The 26,019-nt window shown below is 40.5% G+C and overlaps 1 non-coding gene and 1 pseudogene across 1 annotated transcript; one reads left to right on the top strand and one right to left on the bottom strand.

Annotated features, from left to right (window-relative positions):
- The window catches only part of LOC106632236, a 77,971-nt pseudogene that overhangs the window by 32,572 nt on the left and 19,380 nt on the right, over positions 1–26,019 (bottom strand).
- On the top strand, positions 17,858–17,930 carry TRNAA-UGC. Its single transcript has one exon. It is a non-coding gene; the product is annotated as a tRNA-Ala (tRNA).

Genomic DNA, 26,019 nt, shown 5'->3' with positions numbered 1-26,019 from the left:
AAACAGTACTTATTACCTGGCATCAATTCCATGAAAAAATGAAGATTTGGATATTGGTTCATACACTGAAAGATACACAGGACTTAATGGATTTATGTAGATTAAAAAAAATATAAGATGCAACTTTTTTCCCAAGCTATTCATTTAGGCTTTAGTTAATGATAAATGTTCCAAAAAACAATTCTTCTAATTCTTCTTACCTCCCTTTAATTGCTGTCCTTGGATGGCAGGAATCACCACCTGAAAGTGTACATCTTATGGTACCTGACATACAGGAAGCCCAGACCAGTCATCCAGAAGTCAAACCACACTCCACCACACTCTGCTGTTGTTCCTCTGTTCTACAGCTTTTGCTCACAAGAAACAGTGACAATGGTCTGTGAAAACCTCCTCTGGATTCTCAGTTGGACCATTAATGAACAGCATCCAGTTGGGCACTATGGAGCACTTCCTGCTCTCAGGACTCCAGGGGCAGTGGTAATTCAAAACCTACCACAAGCCTGAAGAGAGAAGGAGCCTTTCATTCTCTTTGTACAGCATATCACACCATGGGGACCTTGTTCAGGATCAGGGTCTCCATTTTCCCCTTTTTCTCTCTAAGCTCCAAGTCTCAGAGAAGCCACACAGCCTCTGTGGAAAACATGACACAGAAAAATTACAGATCAGCAACATGAGACACCTCACCATTTTCTCCTGTCATGAACAAAAGGTTCCACATCCAAGTAGGGAATGCATTTCAGCTTCATGAGGGAACCCTACAGGGACATGTTGAACAGCATGACAGCCAGCACTACCAGTGGGAAGAATTGGATCATTTGTGAGCACTACCTAAGGAAAAAATGGAGCAAAGGACTTTGCATTTTTTTCATATACCTAGAGATGAAGGCAATGGTTACACAGGACTACCTACTTCTTTCATAAGGGAATGGAAAGTAACTCAGTCTGCTGAAAGGGGAAGGGTGCTCCCCTCCTTTCCCAGGTATAGGTTATCAATCAACACTTCCACCAGAGAATCTTGGCTGATGCAGTGACAGCTCCCCCTCCCATCCCTGTTAGCTTGAAGCATGACTCTTACATTAAAATTCACATCTGATTCCCATATTTCAGGTGGCTTGTGATAATTCAGATGTAGAAAAGGATAGTAAGTAGAGATGAAGTGGCCATATTGTTTAAAATATCTTGGCATTGTGACAAATATTTTAAAAAGCAAACAAATTCAAATATTTTTTCTTTCTTGCTGAGCTCAGGATATATAAACTTGTTTTCCCTTACTTCTGCTTCCTGACAGAACAAGTTCCCTGTACAAACGTTGTCTTGAAGGATGCCAGGAAAGGGATGAAGTAGCTTCCAACAGAAGTCCAGCTCAGGAGACCAAGCAGCAGGAGCATCAGTTACCATGCAGAGCAATTTTGGGCAGTATAAGGCATGGTGCAGGCATCCCTGTCCCCACAATCACAAACCTGTGAATTGGCATGAAGTTCTGCTTGTAGAAAATCATGTGCAGAAATTATGGTATCTCACCCTAAACACCTCTTCTAAGCGTACTTGTCCTTTCTCCTTGTGTAGTGAATGTATGTTCAGAAGAGTGATGAGGTATGTAGTATGTTTTTATACTTTATTGCCCTTGAGCTGGTTGGTTTTGCCTCCATGGTTGCATGCAACCACTATAACCAAGCACAAAGGTAGACCAGGTTCACCTGACCTGCTACTGCAAATGTCTAACAGCTGTGGGGGAAGCGACTTAAAGCACACCAGTACAACTGCCTTTGAATAAAGGATTCAGAGTGAATCATCCTACACAAAATAGAGAGTAACGTGAATGTAATTAATGTTGTTTAGACTCACAATGAAGTGGGTCTCACACTCAAAATTAAGTCAAATATTTTTCATGGTTAAAACCACTGCACAGAAATATTGTCTTTACAATACCATACAAAGGCTTTTAAGTAACAATTGCCATCTCCTTTCACATCCCACTATTTCCTCTATCATTGCATCCCATTAAACAGGTATATTTATAAGCAATTACCCTGGGACTAAATATGCAACCTTTCCTCATAAGACTAAGAGGCTTTTGCCCAGGAACTTTCCTCCAATTCAGACAAAGTTAATTACAGCACATGGCCATTTAATAGACCTCATCAGTTAAAGATTGTTAAGCACTTCAAATATCTACATTCAAAGAATGCCAATAAACACATTTCTGCATGATAAGCTGTAGGAAATTTATCCAGACTTAAATTTTCACCCTCCTTCTGTCTGTGTTCTGGGTTTGAAAAGATAACATTCAGGATGATTTACAGCATAACCCAACAAAGGACTCATATGGCATGGTCAGCCATGTACAACAGAGTCATGCAACTGTCCTTTCTGCCTGGACATAGCCAGAGATTTCCAATAACACCACAGCATTCTTTGAATTTCTCTTTAAACCTAGCATTCAACTGTTTTATTTAAAAACAGGAACACGTCAGTTGAAAGGAAAACAGCAACTGTGGGATTTTAAGAATTGCTTCATCGTATCTGCTGCAACTCATTCACATAAATGGAGTATCCTTATTGTGGATTCCTTTTAAGGTTTTTTTAAGTATCATGCTACAGGAAACTCTTCTGGAATAAAACCAACAGTAAAAATTACTACAAAAAGCTATAAAAGCACTCTGAAACTCTAAATATAAAAACTCTTGAAACTTAAACTCTAAAAAATACTTTCAAGTGATTGTTTTAACCTATACAGAATACCTTCAGAACATCAACAACCAGAGCCTGGCTCACCACCCACCTCTTCTTGTTTTTCATCCCACTTTATCCCTTCCTCCTACCCTTCTATCCTCTAGCAAGAACAGTCAAGCTGACCTTGCCCAGACCCTCCTCCTTTACTGTCAGAAACATTCGGCAGCATTTTACATCTGCGATTGAGAAACCCTGAGGTTTGTGCTGATTTTCCTCAGCCCTGCAGCCTTCCTGAGTGCTGGGATCTGGATGGCTCCTCTCTACAACAGCACCCTGAATGCTCGGAGCAAGTGCCTCTGCATTCAGCATTGGACTTCACTCCCTCCAAGGGTTAACGCCTGTCGAGCAGAAATGCTGTCTATCTTTGGCAAGCTAGGATGGCTGAGGTCATTTCTAAAAAGACATGTTAAAAGCATTTTGAGCAATATCTTTTGTACGTAAGTAAATTTAAACTTTGGCCACAATAGTACTGGTGGAGTTGTTCAGAACTCTCACTGTAGATGGAAGTTGGAGAGGCAATTTCTGTGATGCAAAATTTTCTTGGATATAGGTAATACTGGAGGAAAACCATAAAGAAAACATGCAGATGACTTAGAAATCAATGACATATTTGAAGCATAAGCATAAAAACAGATAAAATGATTTCTAAAATTTCAAGAAAACTTAACATGAAAATTTAACCCATTGTGTGATCTTAAGATAAAGTGAAGTTGTACAGAAATTATAGATCAACTTATTTATGAATCCCAGCCTAAAGCAAAGTTTTATCTAAAAATTGACTTGATTTCACATCCTAGTACTTAGAGACCTAGAGAAAGCCATTAATTGGAGTTCAAATAGATTCTGGGAAAGAGAATTGCAACAAAGAAAGATTCACACATGAAAGATGCAGTCATTCATATAACAAGTATGGTGTCTTGGTTCTGATGAATAAGGAAGAAATCAAAACCTGCAACTAAAAGTGTCGACTAATGACAAGGATGATGGCAGTTCAGCAGCAAAGTTCACCTTAAAGTATCTTAACAAAAATCACGGGTGCAGAAGTTAACCCAAGAACTGTGATAAATTCAAGTCATCTCATATAAGCACATGGACAGGCACGAATCTTCATGCACACAATATCTGTGCTCTTCATAAGGCTTTATTGGTATTCCCTGTTTAGAGAAGGGCCATCTGCTCCCTGCTGAGAGAGACAAAGTGCAGAGCCTCGGGATTCGGCTGCATGAGGAAGTTCATGCTCAGTGAGCCTGGGTGTGAATTTACTGCATATTAGCTACTCAGCACTGACTGCCCATTTGGGTACCTCTGGTGCTTGGGAAGTGAAAAACAGCATATTTCACCTTCAAAAAGGAGCCTGCCTAACTCACACAAAAGCACTCTTGAAGCTAACCTGCACAAAAGCACTCTTAGTAGGTACTAGAATCATCCACCCATGGGAATTAGTGCCAAGTAACTAGCAGGCTGTAAATCCACACTGGAGCTCCCTGCATGCAAATTCTCCCAGCAGACAGACCCTTGTGAGCCCAGAGCAGCAGCCAAGCAAGGCCAGCCACAGCCCAGCATCATCAGGAGCCCATGTGGTCCAGGACTGGAAGCTTATACACACCCTCTCCTTTAAAAAATACCTATGTGTACAAACCAGTTCCTAAAGATTCTCTCAAAGGAACAAGTTATACAGATTATTACAGAGGGAGTAAGAAAATGTAGGTGACAAAAGCAGAGAAAGGAGGGAGGGAAGTTGGAGGCAGTCACATAACACCTACAACTCTTCAGCCATGAAGCGGGATGTTTCATTTATCAATATTCATTCCAAGACTGCATTCTAGGGGCTGCTCTTTAGGATGCAATTTACTCTCTGTGCATATTGCCAGATTTATTTTTTTTTGTTTCTTTTGATCCTATGGGTGAGACAGGCTGTGCCAAAAATGTCTTTGCCTAGGGCACCCGTCTGTGCAAAGCCAGCAGCTCTAATAGGCACTGGAAGCACTCAGTGCTGACACTTCATACATCAGCAGCCTAGTAAATTGTACTTTTTTTTTTCAATAATCTCTCTATATACAAAATCCTGAAAAATGTCATTTACACACAAAGAGACCACAATTAATTTATCAGCACAGTTATTCAAACCTCTTTAGACATCATCTTTGTCACCAGAGGAACTTTTCAACAGCCCCCAATAGTCTTTAGTTTCTCAGGCCTCCACATCATTATAATCTATTAGGCACCTACATGTTAGCTCTGTTTTATTATGTAACACATAATTATGCATTTCATTAACAGCATCACCAGGCACAGTACATCAAAGAGAGAAAAGCAGCTGCCCAGGAAATTCAAAAAGATGCAGTTTACTTAAAGCTCACTGTTAAAAACCTCCCCCAGTTTCAGTTAAATTGTGACTAACATGTTTCAAAGATTTTACTCTGGCTCAGAGAGCAGAGTCCAAACAACCTCATTAGATGCAAGGCTGCTGACACAGTGAATATTCCCTGAACCCTTGATATTTCCAATAATATAAAAGGAAAAAATCATCAGCTAGCTACACAGTGCAAATCAATTTTCTTCTACTGAAAACCCGCTTAGCTGGAGATCTCTCTTGCTACTTTCAGCTTACAAGGACAAATGCACAAGGGAGGACCCATCAAAAAAAGAAAAAATATTTATTTTGTATTTTAATTAATTTTTCAAGATTTGTTCAAATAGAAGAGCTATCTGGCCAACTGAACAAAGAAAAGGCAAAATCCTCTTCCTTCAGATAACATAAAAATCATCATCATTGGAAGAAGCAAACAACCCAGAAGAAATAATTTCGTCATTTTTCACAAGGTTACACTAAACCAAAAGACTTGGAATTACGAAAACATTTAGGAAAAAGAAAAAACAAGTAGCTGCAGGACAAAGGTACAAGACAGTACGTATGGGAGCAAGTTTAAAAAGGGGGTGGATGGGAAGGGACTTGAAGTTTTGGTAGTATCAGCCAAACCAAATAGTTTTGGAGTTGAGGCTGCAGCTGGCACAATACTCTTCCTCTGGGCACAGTTTCCCAGTCTTCTCCCAGATTTTGTGGAAGAGTAGACACTCCCCCTGGAAAGCACCTTTCAGTTCTTACATGTACAACCAGAACTTCCCTCCTTGGAAATTTTTGCTCCTATTTTTAAAAGACACCAAGAAAAAATTGTTCACGGTCAAGAGAACATTTCCAAAGGGTGGAGGGCTTGTAGCCAGCAGAAAACTTTTGATCATTCTTCTCCTGGAGCAAATACGAGCACGGCTGCAAGCTAATCATTTGATGTAAAGAATGGAAGGAGACTACAATTCCCTAGTCACAGAAGTAAAAGAGCTGCACATGAAGCTTTCTTGAGGAGTTTATGGAAGTAACATCAAACAGGACTAAGTTACTTGTATTTTCACAACCATTTCACAGACAATGTAGATCTGCATTTCAATTTCTTTAATCTTGGTCTTATCATCTGCTGGCCCTCAGCAACCTGTGTGTTGGAACACTTGAGTCACTTTAATTGCCACTTAATAATGTCCTGACAAACCATGAATTAAAATGCTGTTATCATGATCCACTATTTCCATCTGGGATTATGCCAAAAGAGGCACCTTCTTCACATATCGATACAACTGAATACTCCCTTCCTGAACTTGAATTAATCTCTCTCTTTAAAACAAAGTGAAAAATATTCCTTTCCTGTGCACTTCACCTTTAAAGAAATCCTTTATAGTCTTAGGACTACATTCATTAACTCAATTTGCTTTACTGTCTCCTTATCACTCACCACCATCACCGCTAAAAATTTTTGGAAAAGTGGGATGCTGCATTACAGTCAACATAAATCTCCTGAAAAGTCACGATTGTCATGCTAGCCCTGAAAAGTTATGCACTCAAGTTCCCTCACCCTGCTGAAAATGATTATTTCTTTGCAGCCTGAGGCACACAAAGCTGTGCATCACACTCTACAAAGGGCGGCACACCCAGCGTAGGTTCACTGTGAGGATGTCCTGCCAAACCCCCGTGCCAGGAGGATTGCACAATTAGTGGGATTCTTCCTCTTCCAGAACTCAACACCATTAACTATTCCAAGCCATTACAAGGAGTAGGCAGCCTCTCGTACCCTAGAGCTTAACTGCTGCCAAGACAGAGCACAAAAAATATCTCAGTGCAAGGCACATACTTTTTAAGCAAAGTAGTTCTAATTAATCACACTGGTGCACTACTCCTTAATTTAACTTAATTTGTAGTGTTAAGTAAGCTCTCATGCCAGTTTTCTCTGATGTGAATTTAAATATTTTTGTGAGTGTTTCTGAAGCCAACCAGCATTTTGTTGATGATTTCTTTGGTAGAAGAGAGAATTCTTTTTTTTCTAAGACCTAGAAGCGGGACATTGACTGCAAAAGAGAACATAGAAATACTCAGTGAAGCTAAGTAATCCCTGGAAACATATCAAAATCCTTTGAGTCTCAGTCCTTGGGAACTTGATGGAAAATGCTATGCAAATGTTTGATTTCTTGCTTCAGTCCCTCACGGCCTATAAATACACCTGTTTTGACAGGTTGCAGCAATGGATGCAAGTGATACCAGAAACAATATTGGTGATAGCAGTGACTCTTGCCAAGATCCCCTGGAAAGACATCTATCAGTGCTTTTTTTCTGTAAGCTGGCTCTTCACCCTATGTACACAGCAGACATGAAACCGTGAAAGGAGGTTTCAAAGCCATCTAAATCTGTTTCAGAAAGGTAACACTGGTGTGTGTTGTGTCAAGTGAACTTTCTATTAATAAAAAGATCAGCATTGTGTATGTGTGTTGCTGAATATGCCCAAACATTCAGCAGGCTCGCATATTAAATCTTCTCAAAACAAGCTCTGAACTGTATAATAACCCAGCTAAGCAACATGGTACTTTAACTCGCAGTATTGCAGAATGCTTTTAATTATGATTCATGAGCATTTTTTTAAATAAAGTAGACAACTGCAGTGAATCTCTGTTGTATTTAAGTGAAGCTAAAACCAACATCTTCAGAATGCCAGAATTCTGAATGTTCCCAGCTCCTGAGGTGTAGAAAAGGCTGGAGAAGAAAGAGACACTTGACAACACACAGCTGCAGACTATGCAAGGTTTTTACTGAGGCTTTTTGATAAACTCTGTACACCCCAGGCTGAGAAACCAATTTCAACTTTAACTTCAGTGGGAGATTAGACCTTAAATAACAAAACTTAAAAAATCCTGCTGTTGTCTAAAATGAGCCTAGATATTCATTCACTGCCAGTTTCTAAAAGAACTGCATTACAAAATCTGAGGTCCTGAAACCATTCCCCATCCCCTTCTCTGTGAGAATAGTTTCACTTATTTCATTTTCCAGAAAAGCTACTGCCAAAAAACACACAGTGCTCTTCCCCTAGTTGGAGTAAATTCAACAGAAAATAGTAGGACCTAGTGTATTGAACACTAGGTGTTTGCTGATTACACCTGGTTACTCCAATTATTTTGGGATTATTTTGAACAAGGCTAGAGTCTGTACCACACTATTCTGCATCTCTTCTTCTTTGTAAAAAGGTTGCAGTCTGAAAAAGTGTAAAACATACCATTTAAACACACTGGGCTCCTCACAATAGGCAGTGGAAGGAGAGCAAATGCTTACCCTGTTAGGAATATCTGCAGGCTTGAAGATTTTGAAAAATTGTTTTACTAGGGTTTAATCTCTTCATTAGAAAAAATATCAGGCAGCTCAGTAACAGAAAGCTAGGCCCTGTCAAAACAACTTCTGTGAACCATCTCAGGTGTAATCAAAATATGGTAAGTGATCCCTAAACTGTTTAAGTGTGACGGGCTGATGCATTAAACAGCCTAGCACTGGAAAGAACCTGCCAAATTATTTTCCAAATAATTATGCATTTCCTCTGCCTTTTTTAAGGAAAGACAATGTGAAAATTCTTGACTACTACTCATTTGTCCCAGGTTCTGCAAAAGATTTTCCTTTCCCCACCAAAATCAGATGGAAAAGCAGCCTTGTGGCATTCTTTCATGAGGAGTTAAAATTAAGACTGTGGCCATGGAGAGAATCCAAAGCTAAATTCACTATTGAGTAATCCTGCTGGAGTAACAGCATTTAAGGCATCTATTTTTGAACTATTTTAAAGCAGCTAAGGAGGAGACAATTTGAACTTGCCTGTTGGGTGGGCACATATGCCTTCCTGCCCTTTCGGTGAGGACTCTGTAGCACATGCCTCGTTAGCCAGCACTGCAAAAAAATGCTCCCTGATCCAGAGCATGCACATGTGTACTCATTCTAAAACAAGGGTCAAAATCTTCTCTGATCTGCCCCTATGTAGCACAACATGACCTGTCATGAGCCTCTACTGCATTCTCACACAGCAATGCCTCCCCTGACAGAGTGTGCTCCCTATCATTTTCTCTCCATGTCTGCTCCAGGAACACCATGTCCCTTTCACGCCCTTCCATCTTGAGTAAGTCACAGGAAGGCACAATCAGAAATCTCCCAAGGTCTGTGCTGCCAAAGTGTGCTGTGAGGATGCAGTCATTTGTTACAGCCAGTTCTCCCTTGTCTTCCTCTCTTGCCTCCTGAGTATTGCATACACTCTGCTAAACAAGTGGGAGAAAGGGAAAAATATGACTCAAGCCTTCCAAATAAATTATCTTTTCTTTAAACAAGGGTCAGACTGAGGAACAGGGTGAAATGGGAGCAGTATAACTAGAGTGACCTGATGTCAACCATTTGCTACATGATTTGAAGCACCAGACAACACAACTCAATTTATCTCCACAGTCTGTGCAACTTTGTCCTTTCTGAAGTCAGGCACTGCTGTGCACATGTTGAACCAGGGACTGCAGATATCACCTGCTGCTGCACTACTCACCAATGGATAACAACCTGGTTGGCCACTGCCAGTATGGGTGTTAGTGGGGTTTTGTTTTAGAGATGTAAGAAAAGAGCTCAGGTTTGGCTCTGCAAGCTTTCCTCTACCACATCCATCAGGCACTCAAGAGTTTTTCCATCATCACTCTTTGGTATTTCATAATGAGAGAAGAGCTGTCATTAGGACAGGTCCCACTGGACACCATTTATGCTCCTCTTTTCCTCAATGCTTCTACTTTTCCACATGCCTTCACAGCTTCCCCTTGATGCCCATCTCCATTCACTCTTGTTCATGACAGCGGTACACCTTCCACCCACGTTCACTGCCACCACCATGTGTGTCCTGAACCCAGCCTTATTCCTCTCTCTTCCAAAAACACAGAGGACATGTAGAAACTGTGGCAGCAAAACATGTTGCTCTGCCCAAGTGAGGACCAGGGTGCTTCCTTAGGGATTTACCTCTCTCAGGACCCAGGGTAGGAGCCTCCATCCCACCGTGTCCAGCCCAGCAGTTGCTGTGTTCTGTAACCACTTGCTCCTGTTTCAGCAGGGCCCAATAATCAAATGGGGATCTCTGGCCCCAAGCCCTCATTCATTAGAGCACCCAGTTACTTGGGGAATTTCATTCAAAATTATTATGAACCCATCAGGCCAGGAAAAAAAATATTATGGTAACTTTTGTCCCAGAGAAAAATAATTTTCTCAAAATTTGTAAAAAAAACCCACTCTTGGCAGCATTATGAAGGTTTTAAAGTTGAAAATATAGCAAAATTTAATGGTTTCAGATGCTTTTCATGTCAGTGTAACTGGGAAATACCTTTAATATGGAAACAAATTAAATTTGGCAAAGAATTAGTACTTAAGACATCCCAATTGCATTTTGTAATTCAAAAGAACTGAAAACAGATAAGATACTGTGAATTAAAAATAACTTTTGCATGTTAAATTCTTGTGAACTTTCATTAAGGTTTGTGTTACATGTCCCAAATGTACCATTTCATGTTATAATACACTTCAACCCTTTATTTATAAAATACTTTTAAAGCTACTGATAGCTAGAGCCAGAAAAATGACTATATAAAAATGTTATCTTCTCAAATTACAACTTCATTTCCAATGTGTGTATTTAAAAGAGAGATGCAATCTCAATTTCAATATTTCAGATGCACAACAGAACTTTCAGTGCCAATTGAGTCCATGTACAATTCAGTCATGTCTGTTTATTTTACTGATAAAACCTGGTACCAAAGCTGACACAGCTATATTAGAGAGAAAGCTGGACTCTCTTCTAGTTTGGGAATTACCTGCAGGCTAACCAACTGTCCCATAGGTGCAGTTCTTCTATACAGATGATGAATGAAGGATTCAGAGGGGACTTGTTCTGACCTTTTTGGGCTGGGTTCACAAGGCTGCCATCCAGAAAGAAAAAAAGAGTTCATTTCACTTCCCTACAAGCATACATCTTTTATCAAATGTTCCAGTGATCTGACAAATTGTTTATCATCCCTACAGAGCAGTATTTTTCAGGTTACAACCCAAGAAGCTTTCATTTGGAATGCTATATTTTCATCTCTTGAGAATTTTAAAATTGGATTTGGCTTGGCCTCTCAGATTAAACTACATCTCCCACGATGCACCATGTATTGGGCCTCCTTCTTGAACATACCAAGAGAGTTTCTTTGGTGTTTCAAGGCAAATATTTCATTCCTTAAAGAAAAATGTTAATGTGGAACAACAAAGTTTGAACAAGACAAGTAATTTTTTTAAATTTTTCTTTTAGTTTGGGTTTTTCAGATGTTCAGCTTTCTGATGAAATGTCCAAGGTTTTGTAAAAAAAAAATCTGAGGTTTCTTTTAATACCAAAAGGACCAATTAAAACAAAATTTAATTTGACATCTTGCAAAATATCCTGTTTCCTGTAATTCCTCATGCCATAAGACCTGCCCTGGAAACCTGTCCTGGATCAAAATTGAATGGTCTCCATTTTCTGATCTCACAGCACAGCTGTGCCACAGCTCCTGAGCCCCACCACTGCAGGGTCAGCTGCTGCTCCATTTGCAACATAAGGGCACTGGTACAGAAGCCCAGCTTTGTGCCAGCACTCACTTTAGCCATTGAATAATTTACCAAAAAAAAAAAAAAAACCAAGCTTAAGACCAAGCAGGTGAAAACTATATATTACAGAAAGGCACCTGCACTCTAGTTAACTCTAAAGTCAGCTGTTTGAAGAGTATTTTTATTGTTTTCTTCATGGAATAATAAAATAATTTGGGTTGGAATGGATCTTAAAGATCATCCAGTTCCAAACCACTTGCCATGGACAGGGACACCTTCAACTAGACCGGGTTGCTCAAAGCCCCATCCAAACTGACTTTGGCCTTCCCCTTACCATAGCAAGTTCTAAGGCAGCCAGTGCATTAACAAGTCTCACATAAGACATAGTTTGCATTGAAAACTTTTTGCACCCCCAAGTCTGGCCAGCTCTGCCAGAGCAGCTCCTGCAGTAACCCCCAGCTCCCTTTGCAGGCTCTCCTCATTGCCTACACAGCACAGCAAGCACCAGCAGGCACTTATAAACCAAGGAGGGACAAACCGTTTCACACTGTGAGCTGCTTTCATCCCTACTTTCCAGCCCAAGGAGCAGAGAGGAAGAGGGAAAAACAGGAGGTCAAGGCGGCAGAAACAGCCCTCACCCAAATGGAGGTAGGGGCTGCTCAAGGCTAACAGGCACACTGTTTCACTGTAATGAGGAATCACTGAATATCCCAAGTTGGAAGAGACCCACAACGAGGCTCAAAGGCACATCTATACAGACTTTTTCTAGCATCCCATTTGTCAAGAAGAAACCAGAGAATTTACACTCAATTAATATTCACATTTAATCCAAGCCTGATACATATCACTATTTTCATACCCAGTTAATGTACAATTTATCCATCTTTGCCTGTAGAATAGAGCTCTCAACCATTAGATCTGGACTCCCTCAAGAGAAACTTGATTTAAGTCAATGAGGATTCTTGGCTTCCTGATGGTCTGCTTAGCAGCCAGAGATTGTTTTCACTGTTTGGTCTTCAAACATCAGCTATGCACTATCAGCTATGCACTATTACCTTACTCATCTCAAGAAGGAAAGACTCGGAACTTATATTTGTGCCAGCATTTTCAAAAACATCCCTCCTGCTTGCATCATCATCACTGCAAAGGGTTCAAATGAAGCATCTTGCATCCTACAACCACTGAGCAGCTGTCTGATTAAAAACCTGTACTGGTACCAGGCAGATTTGACATGCATTTTAGAAGTTTTGTGCTTATTTTTCTAACATCTTATATCACCATTCTGATTTTGTTATAACTTCCCTCTAGTTACCTGGATTGGGTGGCTGTCTGTGTTGTATCCTCAAGTCACACCCATAAAACAATGCCCCTCTTAAATTTATTGTGAAAGGAGGACTAAAGCTTCTTGAGTCTCTCTCAGAGGAACTGAGAAGGGTAACCCTGAAATTTCCAACAATCCATCCGGTCTATAATTTCAGGTAAGTACATTTTGCCGAAATTAGAAGTACTGAAGGAATATACAGAGAGGGAAGAGGTAAGGATTTAGTTGTTACTACGTGCTACCAGAGCTATTTCATCACACTTAGTCCAGATGACCTGTGGCAATACTGTGGAACATGTCAGAAGTACATATTACAAATGAGGTATTCAAATTACAAAAAAGAAAAGTTCATTTTCATTACTAATGGAATGTGTATAACAAAGACATATCAAATTTCCTAACTCTAGGACAGTGGTCACTTATAGCAATGTAGTTTATTATCTTGTTTTAATTTGGGTGTCAAACAACAGAAAGCATGAACAAACCTCATTTCTGAGCCTTCATTGCTGCCTTAAGAACCAGATGATTTTACAAAAAAGCTTTTTATTTCTGCCATATTGCAGACTCAGACAGACATTAACAAGCAGCTTTTCATAATGGTCTGAAGCCCCATCAGATGATCAGTATATTTCATATTTCAGTACCAACATCATGCCTGTTTGCACAGCCTGTTTATTCACAGCAGCCACACCCACCATTCCCAGAGGAAACTCTGGGACAGAGCCTCTCTTGGGAGAGTTAATCCTCTGAGGAGATTTCCCTTTGATTTATATAATGACATTGCACTTCCACTTCCAAATCCTAAGAAATAGTCTCTTTTCTCCTTTAGTCTGCATCTGTCAAAAGCCTGATATTCCAGTGTTTCACACTCAAAGAAGGGTTTAGAGTCTTAACCTTTTCAGAATTAATTGCATTTCCCATATCCATCAGAAGAGATTTATTGAAGAAATAAATTTGGCCAATAAAGTGATATGCTGCTTTAATTCTGTTTGAACAGAAAGGCAAGAAAGGAGAGACAGTCAGGGTTGCTTTCTATCATGTGTAATAGAAGGAAAAACAGCTCATAGGACAAAGGATCCAAATTGGTGCAGATGAAACTTCTCTCAGCTTGCACATAGGCACATCAACAGCACTGGACACAGACACTGATACTAGGCTAGCCCAGAGCCACCTTTCCTCGTTAACACTTGTGAGACATTTTTATTGAGAAGCAAAAATAAAAGGAATGGTAAGAATACAGGATTAGCCAGAGAGCAAACACACTGTAGAAAGATGCCGTTCCTCTTCCACATCTACAGCACCCTGAGGCCTGCAAGCCCAGGACACATGACACTTAAAAAGACATGGGAAACAGAAGTCTGTGGGAAGGCAAGTCATAAGGCTGTTCCTTGTACTTGCCAAAAAAAATGTCACCACATCTACCCTTTACCACAAAAAGCTGAGGATGAGGGTCAAGTGTCAGCATGGGGGGTAGAAACAGGCAGCCAAGAAAGAAGAGGTGGGCAGATGCCTGTGGGGTCTGCCATGAGGGGAAAAAAGGAAAAAGGCATCTTACAAACCTGTTCACTACAAGTCCCACATTCATAACTGTTTCCAAATGGAAGGCTGTGAAAAGCCAAAACAAACATTTCCAATTCTTTTTGAACCCATCAGACAATATAGGAAAAATATGTGCATTTTATGGTTTGAGGGCACAACCTTTTAATTATGTGTTTGCATTGTCATGTCCAAGACCTTTTTTCTCCTCAAAAATTAATATTTCCTCAAGCAATGCAGCTATTTATCTTGGATGAACATAAATTGAAACAGAATCTGCCTGTGCAGAGAGAGGCTCAGAAGGGTTAGAACATGACACCTAGGGGAATTCAGAACGCACTGCAACGCAATCCTCCTCATTTTTCTAGGGCCTTTTCAACTCGGTTCCCTACAGTTCTTAAGTTTCCAGATATTGCTTTGCATACGCTGCATGTGCATGTGCAGAAGCACTTAGAGAACAAATACAGGTAGTGGAGAAGGTAGGGAGAAACTGAAGGAAAGAAAATGTAGGAATTTCCTCTGTATGAGAGCTGAATGGACAGCAGTTCCTGGCATCGAAGAGCAGCACGTGTCCTGGCATATGATCACCTCTCGTTTCTCCGTGGCAGAGCACAGCCTCATCAGGTGAGGAAAATGTCAATCAACTGCTTTTGCCCCTAAAGACTTATACCTGCAGAAAGACTGTAAATTAATGGTTTACAAGTTATACTTAAATTGTACTGAGGCATTACAAGAAAATCCAGGCCTACTTTGGAAAAGACATTACATTTAGTCATAATTTGGGCTCTCAGAAAACTTACATCTAGCATGCAGGCATCAACTTTCCCCTCTTCAAGTCTTACAGACTTAGTTGGCCAACAATTCACCCAGTGACTTCCAAGATATGCATAACAGCAATACCAGAGGCAGAAATAGCAGAGTTCATTTTTACTTAATTACTTAATGGATAAGTAAGTGCTAAAGCAGCAAGAGGACACTGAAGGAGGACTTCTTCCATAATCAATCTAATTATTATTTCACAATAGAGAGGGTTTCTTGCACACATAACACCTCTCAAGCTAGAATATAAGAAAAAGAAATGCTTCCTACAGAATTTACACAACCTAAGACTAACATGGAACCCTTGGTGTGAGTGCCAATGAAGAGCCCCTTTATCAAACACTGTGCAACAGCACACTAGGAGGGAAAATCCAGGCTTAGTCACTCCGTGTGAATTCTGACATCTGCAAAGATTTCGATGAGATACTTTTGGGCAAAACCAGCTGGGCAGCCAAGTCTGGGTTTAGTCATGGGTGAAATTTCCACACACACTGACACTCACAGGCCTTGAATGTCCTGACCTGGAAGGGTGAAAACTTCCCCCTTGTGACCTCAACTTCACTTCTCTGTTGATTAAGCTGAATTTCAGCTGCGCCTTACCACTCGCTGTCCCCAGGTGTTGCAATCAGGGAGAGCAAAAACACCCTCTCTAAGTAAAAGAAAATTATTTGCAAATACTTCAGCTTTCAGAAGTTTGCCTGGAAAGTATTGTAGCATGGGCTCAAGATGTTCTATTACAAAAGGAGGGGGAAACAGAAATGTGAAATGTGTTCCAAAAGAATCCCAAAATTTTGAAATCTATGAGGCATAACTTGACCAGAGAGACCTGTGAGTTTTCCCATTAGATCACTTGCCTATACTGTAAATCCTTACTCCATCCACAAGGCCATACTCAACCCCAGCATTAAAAGATGAATTGTACAAGACCCTCATCCCCCACAGAAGTGAGTTCACAAGGCAAGCAGTGTGACCTACAGCTGTTTTGTAACCCAGCAGAAACCCCTTTTCTTCTTTGTAAACCACTGATGGCATTATCATTTCTGTAACCTCAAAAAAATTAAAAATAGGAAAAGAGACTGTGGAGGGATAGAATATAAGAAAATAAAGATAGTGCAGAAGGTAGTCTCACACCTGAGGAGTTGCAGCTGTACTAATCACCAAAGATTAGGAACAGGCCTGATCTTAGTAGGCCACAGCTGTGTCCAATAAGAAGACGAGTGCTACAAAAGAGTGGGTTAGCTGGGTGAGGAGAGAGCTGGAGTTTGTTGGCTGTACTGTGAAGAAGGGGTCAGTGCTGTGAGGAGATGCCCATGAAAAATCACTGCAAAGGTATGGGAGCTTCACAACAAGATGACAACAAGAGACGGTCAGATTTCTCAGTCAAAGTGTTACTTCCAAACTCACAACCCACAAGTAAAAGTTCCCAGATAAAACAAAAAACCCTCTTTGGGCAAACCAGAAACAGACAGGCCAATACTTTATTTATCTTTGGTTCGATGTGCACAGGGTACCAGTGCTTTATTTAGCTGCAGCAGCAAAAGCTCAACTCAGCCTTGGCCACAAAAATACTTGAAAACTCTACATACTTACCATTATCACAGTGAGGGGGATGGTCAGTCTTAAAACACCTCTGAAAAATGAGGCAGCTCCAATGGCAGCAGAGACCTGCATCAATCCATGCTCCCTATTCACTAGTTTGAACAGCAGTTAAGGAAACAAGAATCAAACCCATCATCCTGCCATACAAAGCTCCTCTGCACCTGGATATAAGAGGAAAAAAACCAATCTTTTTGCCAGTGGTGATGTTTTCTGCAAATGCTTTAACATTCTTTTCATCCCAGATTAATTTTTTCAGATTCTGTAGCAACTACTTTCCCACCAAAAAGCTCTAGCAACCTTCCTTAGTATGACCATTTACTTTATGCCAATCTCAAGCATGAAGCTGCCAGATTTACCACACTCTGAAGAAATAGGACTAAAAGCATGACTGTCTTCATGGCTTTCCAAGCACAATAAAATTAACCTTATAGCAAAAGTCAAAAGTATAGGTCACAGAAAGACACACTGAGATATTTCAGATTAAAAGGCCACGCTTCTAGAACTCTAGTCTTATATAATTTCTCAAAATTAAGGCTGCATTCGCTCCATAAACCTGGCAAGTAAAATATTACAGTCATATAATAAATGGGGAAAAAGGAGTAATAGGTATCAATGACTTGGACAAAACTAAGAATGAAGTTGTGAAGAGAACCCAGGAGTCCTCAAACCAACTTACACTGAAGAGTTAAGCCAAAATGTAGCACAGTTGTGCAGGTAGTTGCTGATATGATACACAACATTCCATCCCAAATGCAAGGAATTAGATATACAGACACAAGTGTCAGACAATGAACGAGATTTGTACATTCACTTCCCAGAAATCAAGAATTATTATTATTATTATTATTATTCGTACAATAGCCATTTTTTATTATGTATATTATATAGTTATTTCTTTTATAGCCTGTGCACAGGGGGAATTAGCTCAAATGGTAGAGCGCTCGCTTTGCATGCGAGAGGCAGCGGGATCGATGCCCGCATTCTCCAGCATCCCATTTTGCTGAGCAAGGGGCTGGAGAGCAGCACTGCAGGAAGGGCCCCAGGGCTTGGTGGCATGTTAAACATGAGCCAGCAGTGCTCTGGCAGCCAGGAGGGCCAACCCTGTCCTAGGGGCACAGCATTGCCAGCCGGGCAAGGGAGGGGATTGTCCTGCTCTGCTCTGCGGCCTCGCCTCGAGTGCTGTGAGAAGTTTTGGGCACCACAATGTAAAAAAGGCATTAAGCTCTTACAGAGCATCCAAAGGAGGTCACAAGGGTGGTGAAGGGTCTGAAGAGGAAGCCTGATGAGGAGTGGCTAAGGTCACTTGGTCTGCTCAGCCTGGAGAAGAGGAGACTGAGGGGGGACCTCATTGCAGTGTGCAAATTCCTTATGAGAGGAAGAGGAGGGATGGACACTGATGTCTCCTCTCTGTGTGACCAGTGACAGGACTCAAGGGAATGGCTTGAAGCTGTCAGGGGAGGTTTAGGTTGGATATTAGGAAAATGTTTTTCATCCAGTGGGTGTTTGGGCACTGGAGCAGGCTCTCCAGGGAAGCGGTCAGAGCACCAAACCTGTCAGAGTCCAAGAAGCATTTGGAAAATGCTCTCAGGCCCATGGTATGACTCTTGGAGCATCCTGTCCAGGCCCAGGAGGTGGACATTCATGAGTTCAGTGGCTCCCTTCCAGCTTAGGATATTCTATGATTCTGTGATTCGAGGAGCATCATCTTGCACCATTACACTTTTTCCTGTTTATTCATACAACTGATCTATTTTATTGATGGATAAAGTTCTGGAATGGTTTTTAAAACTCTATGTAGTTCTAGACTGGTTATAAAAATCAGGTTGTCAGGTCAAAAACACGAGTGCTGACTGACAGACTTAACTGTCTATATCTATTCAGCCAAGTACACCATGTTTCAGCAAACACTGCATATTAAGAATTGATTTAGACAACATTTTTGGGGAGGGCTGGAGGTGAATACACAGGGGTAGAGCAAAGGCAGGAGGTTGTGCACACAACTAATTCTTTCTATATTTTTCCAATATGTTTGAATAGCATTATGCCCTCTCCAGCCATGACCCCTTGCTTGCTGAACATTAAGCCTCTCAGCATTACTGCAAGAACTTTGCTCTAGTCCACAACAGCTTTCTAAAAGCTATGACAAAGACCCAGCTGCAGTTTTCTCCAAAGTTCAGGGTGTTATGTCCAAGATTAAAGTTCAGGCTATTACATACATAAGAAACAGATGAAAAGTCTGGATCTGAACCCACAGTCCTACAGTTACAGAGATGGAGCCAGAAGCGGAGACTCTTTCTGGATCCCCAGAGGATTCAAACAATCCAAACTTGGAAAGTCCACAGTTTTGGCTATGGTCCCTTCCACAGCTATTCTCAGATGATATTTCTTCATTCTTTTCCTCAATTTAGCATCTCTTTCGAAGCAACCCATCCTGTTCTACCTGTACAGCTTCCTCAGAACACTTGGTGCTTTGCTATTGCCAAGTTTCAACCTACAATTCAGATTGTTGCTACTTGACACAGGCCTTTCATACAGAGAGCACAAACCAGGACTGAAGTGAAGTATAGGAATAACCAGGCCACTGGCAAGCCCAGAACCCACTGTTCAACAGCCAAGAATGAAATAAAATGCCAAAGCAATGCAGAGGGATGTGCATCCAGATTCTTCATGAGTCCCATGTTTAAAAAGTGATGTGATCCCTTGCTTCCCACCCTCAACTGGAAGCACAGATCTGCAACACAGAGGAAAAGACATACAGAGATAGAAAACATTAAAAGGTCCTTTAACAAAAATGCAGTTTGCAGTAGTTCTCATTAGCTTAATCTTATTTTTAAAAAGCAATGAGTTTATGTGATAGCTTCAGCCTCTGGGGCACTTCCAGGAAAACAAGGAATGTATGTTCTCTCCAGTCTGGTCTGTGTGATGTTAATCCTGATCTAAATAAGGAGAAACTGCAGTGATTTAAACCAAAGAAAGGCAACTGGACTACTTGAGCAGGACTCCTTTCCCACTTCCTTTCAGAGATAGCAACTCAGGATCTTCCCAGCATATTTGTCTCAATTAGTTCTGATATGTCAGAATGGAGCATTACATTACTTTAAAGAAAACCTGCCTTATGAGTGAATAAGCTTTAATATACCCTCAAGTTGAGTTTCTTCTCAAGTATCAATCACATAACTCCCCTTGACTGAAGGCTTGATTAGAATATCTGACTCCATCTGGACCAATCCATACACTTGATGAACTGCTTGTTTCTGAAATTTCCCTCTTGAGTTGATTTATGCTTAAATATTAAAAGCAAAACAAAAAAAATTATTAAATGGATATATATCACTTGCCTTGCAGCCTGTACAGAATATATTGATTTACACAAAAAGCCAACTTTCCCTTAAATATCCCAATTAAGTTGTTTTGTTAACTAATAAATCTAGTTTACTAGATCAGTTTGTTATTTATTGTGCTAATCTATCTGGTTTATTATTCATTATGTAGAGGAATATAATGCTTATATTCCTCTACATAAACTTCTGGCTGCTGAAACCCCAAATTCCCAAAATCAGGAATTACTTTATGCTGTCTGAACACAGAAAATGAGGGGAAAAAAATTGAAATGCATAGAGCCTGGCCTTGACCGCTTTGCCCAGATGACACTGTAACTCTATCAAGGGGGATTAGCTGACCTAGAATTACCATTCCTGAGGAGTACTTCAGTGGGTAAGAACAGCACTCAGAGCTGATGGATGCATTTTCAATTAGAAAGCTTTGCACTGGAGAGCTCCACGGAGAGCTGGAAGGACACAGAGGTTTCCTTTTCCACAGCAGCACGGGCTATACTCAAACCACACCTCAAAGACGTCTGTCCCACACGTTCTTGAAACTCTCCTTTGGTAAACAGTGGCACCAGTTATTTCAACATTTTGCAGCTTAGACTGCTGGTCATCATGCCGGCCACAACCTGCCTTCCTCCACAGCTCTGCTATTCCTGGACACTTTCTCAATCTCTGTCATCCGGAACAAGTGAACTCTCCAAGCAGGTACAGCTCCCTTCTTCCAGTGTGGAAAGCAGCCGGCATGTTCTGGACATCACCACGAGCTACACGGTAACAATATGAACTCTGTTCCTGGAACAAAGAGCAGGAGATCTGTGGTATTTGACCCACCTGATCCCTGCTCAGAGCCACAAGGAAAAATTAAAATGCAGCCAATATCTAGTGCAAGAAAATTTCTTCCAGACCCCAGATTGGCAACCAAAGGGACACAAGATGCTTCCCAGTCTTGTATTTGCTTTTCACATTATTCCAACCTCTCAAACAAGAATATATTCCAAATTCATAATGGTCAATAAAAGAAGAACCTGGTTACTCTGCCCTGGTTTCCAAGCCATATGATTGTGTAACTCGCTTATATCAAAGCCTCAAGTTCTATACATAGGTCTTTGCTACCAGTAAAGGAATGCACACTCAAAAAACAGCACATCTGAGAAGTAATTCGAAGCTTGCAGCAATGCCAAAATAACTGAGAGAGAAACAACAGAAGAAAACAGGATTTTACAATTAAAGTACAATTGGTTGAGCAAGAAGAACAAAGCACAGAGAGTGGAGGTGTAGGGCTTGCTTACACACAGGGTTTTGTACCACTAACTCTTCCTGTTTGAAGTCAGTGCATTTAGTAAAGACAGATTTCTCCCTGGTGGCAACAGGAGAACTGCGCTGCCACACTGCAGGAATACATGTGCAGTACTCAGACTTGCTGGTGGAAAAAACCCATTGCTTCTTAACCCCCTTTTCTTGCCTTCCTGTGACTTCCTATTCCTCCTTCTGCAAGGAATATCAATGCCTGCCAGAAGATCTACAAAACGCTACCAAAAGCACTGTTCAGTGTAAATGTGAGGAGAAGCTATGGTAGAAGGAAGTGCTGTCATGCTAGCACAGCCACATACAGCCCCACCCGGAGCTGCAATCTTTCACTATCACAGTTTAAAGCAAAACCATACACTTGACTGAGTACAGTCAAGTCAATCAGTACACAAGAAAAAATTCAGCATCTTATAATTTCTTTGCTATTTGGTTCTTATTGAATCTCTTAAAGTGGCAAGGGTGCTTATTGCTAATCCATTGGATCTCAAAAGGGTAATTGTATTTATCTGCTCCTGGAGCACTGACTGATAATCTCACATTACGCTGAGATGACACAAATTTAAATGGTCCTAACTAAAGTCTTACAGCTGCAATCATAATTTCCTTTTTCAATTCCTAAGAAAAAGAGAAGAGTGAACGAGCTTCTTTTCCACATTTAGTCTTATTACAAGCTCATTAGAGACATCATCACTACCTTCAGCGTGTGCATGACCTTTCAAAGTGCAGAACAATTTGATGCTTAATTCCTTTCAGATCTATCCAGTTTCCACATGATGTACTCTTTATAACTTGTAGCCCCACCAAATGAAAAATTGACAATTAAGCCCATCCAGCCTCTAGGTTGGATGGATCAGCCTGACTATTTTTGATTCAGAGACAGACAAATAACTATTGTGGTTTCAGATATTTTTTCCTTAACAGCAAAAAATAGTTTTATTTTGAAAAATAACATTTTGCAAGCATTTAGTCCTTAAAATAAAGAGGGGGAGAAAAAAAGTTTGTCAGAGCAAGGGAAAAAACTTTTCCTGTAGCAACCCAAATAGTCAGAGATACCAAATCCTGGTAATAAGTGACAAAGGCTGCTTTTATAAAGAAAATGTAAATACATGTTATAGCAAAGAATACTGAGTCAAGTATTACAAGTCAAATAACAGACTGGAATTGGTGGCAAGCATGGTAAAGCATGTGTCCTTTCTATATAAGTATATATTAGCTTATATAAGTATATATAAGCTGTTTAGAATTGTCCTGGTTCTGGCCCAGATCAGTGGGATGGGGTGTGGCAAAGACCTTGTGGAATTCAATACCATTTTAAGTCAGGGGCATCTGAAAAGCCAGGGATGGGGCAAAGGGGTTCTTTTCCTTCCAAGAAGGAGTAAGCATGGAAGGCATAGGGTCTGTCCACCTTTGTTTTCCTTGACTTGGGTTTCATGAGCATTTGGCATGTAAATTTTCCTCTCTTTGTATATTTTTGTTACTACTTTAGTTGCTGTTACTTTTCCCTTATCTCAGCGCTATTTCCAGTAAATTGCTCTTATGTGAATGTGCAATTTCTGCTTTTTTCTCCCACCAGAGAGGGAAGGGGAGCAGCTCATAGTTTTTAATGGGAGTACTGAATTGGGGAATACCATTCCTAAACCATTAAATTAATCCAGTCACCAATGGCAAGCTAGTCAGTAGTTACAGTTTGTTTTATGCAATGTGCATATGATGCTGCCCACATGGAAGGACAAACAAATACATTTTACAAGGTTGTGAATTTGCAAAACTGGAAGATGGCAGTGGCCATTTGCAATGGCTGTGAAATCAAGCTGTCATTTAACTCCAGTCTAAGTCTTTTTCTACTTCCTCTGGATTCCTCACCTGTATTTCTTAAGAAATATACTTGTACTGCAAAGCCTGTATCAGATTCAAGGATCTCTTCAGCTGTTTAACCACAAAGCCCCAAGCCATTCAGCCACATAGTCCCTGCCTGTTTATTAACACAATACTTGCCATTTCAAATTCCTGGATTACAGTTTGTACTGGGTTACCTATTCATGTCTTCACAGAGAGGACAAATCATGTCCCTCAGCCAACTGGAGCTGAGAATAACAAAGATTTTTCATCAGTTTCCAGTTCCAGATTTCCAGCTCAAACACAGCCTGTCTGATACAAATTTATATACCTACCTACAAGGCCTTTATATTTTATAAAGCGGAATAAGGATTCCAAATTGAAGAAGAACCGGTGTGATACATACAGCCACATTTCATGCTCTTTTACATGTTTAGTTCCCTTTAGTTCTTTTTCTCCTTTCCCCCCCCTGCCCTTATTTTGACATGTCAGCAAATGCCTCTTACTGGAAAAGTTTAAGTGTGATTAAATTTCAGTGATTAAAAGATTAAGTGTTACTTTCGTCTCTACATGAATTCATTTTAAATACTCAGGTCTGACACACCTTTGAATTTTTTCCATCTGAAATCTTTGTAACAGCTAACTGGAAGAAATGGTTAATAACTGTATTCACATAGATATGCTCATGGTGATCCTCCCCAGTTATGTTTCTGAGATGTTTCTCATGTGGCAATTTCTCACACTCAAGACAAGAGTGCAAGGAAGGAAATACAGTAAATATCCTGTAATAGTTGCTGTGCATACCTGCAGGCATTAAGCAAACAGTCCATTCTGAGATGTAAGGATGGACAAAACAAAGAAAGAAAACTGTCTAAACCCACTAATGCCACCACTTACCACAAGAAACTTGCCCTTTTGTCCCACACTGCTCATTAGCAATGAGTAAGGCTGAGATTTGTCCAATCTAACTTCAGGGATGTGACTGCTGCAACCAGGTGGCTGGCAGAGAGCACTGGTCCCTCCAGGAAGATTTGGAGCCCATGGAATGCTCTACACACGGCCAGCCTGCCCACCCTGGCAGACGGTGGAGATGCAGCCAGACCCAGTTCTTTGCAGGCTGCCACTTGTGCACAGCAGGGACTCAGGATCTGTGTGTCTTCCCTTAAGTTTTTTTTTCCATTGGTACTTAAAAGTGTGCTGTGAGTCAGAAAAGGTCCATTATTTCAATTTAAATTCCTCCCCATTTATGCAAATCTGTAGTCCCTGCTCAGTATGAACAGTTAAAGACTTGTTTCTAACTTGCAAACTTATTGCTTCCCTTCTCTCATGAGGATGTTATGACAGGATTAATGCTCAGTTAATCAACAGAAAATGTTCCTAGACATCCTAGCAAGACTAGACAGCTATAAAGCCTAAAGCTAATTGTATGCTACATGGTGGAGACATAGACTTGCAATCCAAAGGGCTGAAGATACTTTATCAGGTCCTTCTCGTTTTCCACATGCCCATGTTGAAGTAAACATGAATGAAACCAAAAATGTTTGAAACAGAACACACAGAAGCACAGCACAGCAGAAGTGGTTTTCACTGACTGCTTTGCATTCACCAAAAGCAAAGGGAGTTTTTACATGAGATGACTGCACAGCATTTCAGTGCTGCATTTTTCATCATAATATAGTTCAGTATAACAGTTATATTTCATTCAAAACTAATGTTCAGGGTGTTATCTTAATTGAGATTAATTTGCATTTCTATACCAATTGAAGATACACCCAAAATAAAAAGATATTTGGAAAATATTTCAGTAGATGTCTGGACAAAAATTACAGGAACACACAATCAGAGTAATATATTTTCCAAGCACAAGGTTTCATCCCCTCTGTGGATAGGTATTAAACAGCTCAGATAGCACATTTATGGAAACCTTCAAGCCGAGATTCAGCTGTGTGCAGCTGTGACAAGTTGTCAGACAATTGTATCTCAAGCCTTTGTTCTCCTGTATCTCAAAGATTACAAGCTTAGGGGCAGAACACATCTACAACAGATAGATGAAACTGGGAGTAGCTCAGTCTTCACAAAGCTTAGGTCAGGTTTTGTTTTTGAAAACTTGACTCTGGGACAGTTCAAACCCAGGTCAACTTTTTGCCAAAACTCTGAAGTCCAAAGGGTGCTAGAAGGACAGCTAGCCTGGAGCCAGTGGCCACACATTTAAAGCAGTAGCCTATCTTCACAGCTAGGTAGAAAGGAAAATAATCCTCTCAAGTACCCCGTGTTAAAGTTTTGACAGCTTATATATTAAGTATATATGCCTATATCCCTAAATTGTCCACCCTGCCCATGGAAACCCTGAGCTTTTGGAACAGAAGCATTAGTCAACGTGATTTTAAAAAACAGAAAAAGAAAGATAGCTCTGCCAGATTCTTGGCAAAACATTATCTACATTGTGATTTCCTCACAGAGAGAAAGGTGATGAATTGAGGAGAAGCAAATGCAGGCCAAGGGGCAGTAGGGCTCTTAGAAGACAGCTTCGTCTAATCTATGGGCTGAAGATTAGATATTCAATTCCAGTCAAAGGAATGGTACTCCGGGTTATGTTGTGGGTG

This window comes from Geospiza fortis, unplaced genomic scaffold (genome assembly GCF_000277835.1).
Source record: "Geospiza fortis unplaced genomic scaffold, GeoFor_1.0 scaffold53, whole genome shotgun sequence".
Classification (NCBI taxonomy): Eukaryota; Metazoa; Chordata; class Aves; order Passeriformes; family Thraupidae; genus Geospiza; species Geospiza fortis.
Note: the sequence above shows the minus strand (reverse complement) of the source record. Positions and strands in the feature narration are given on the sequence as shown.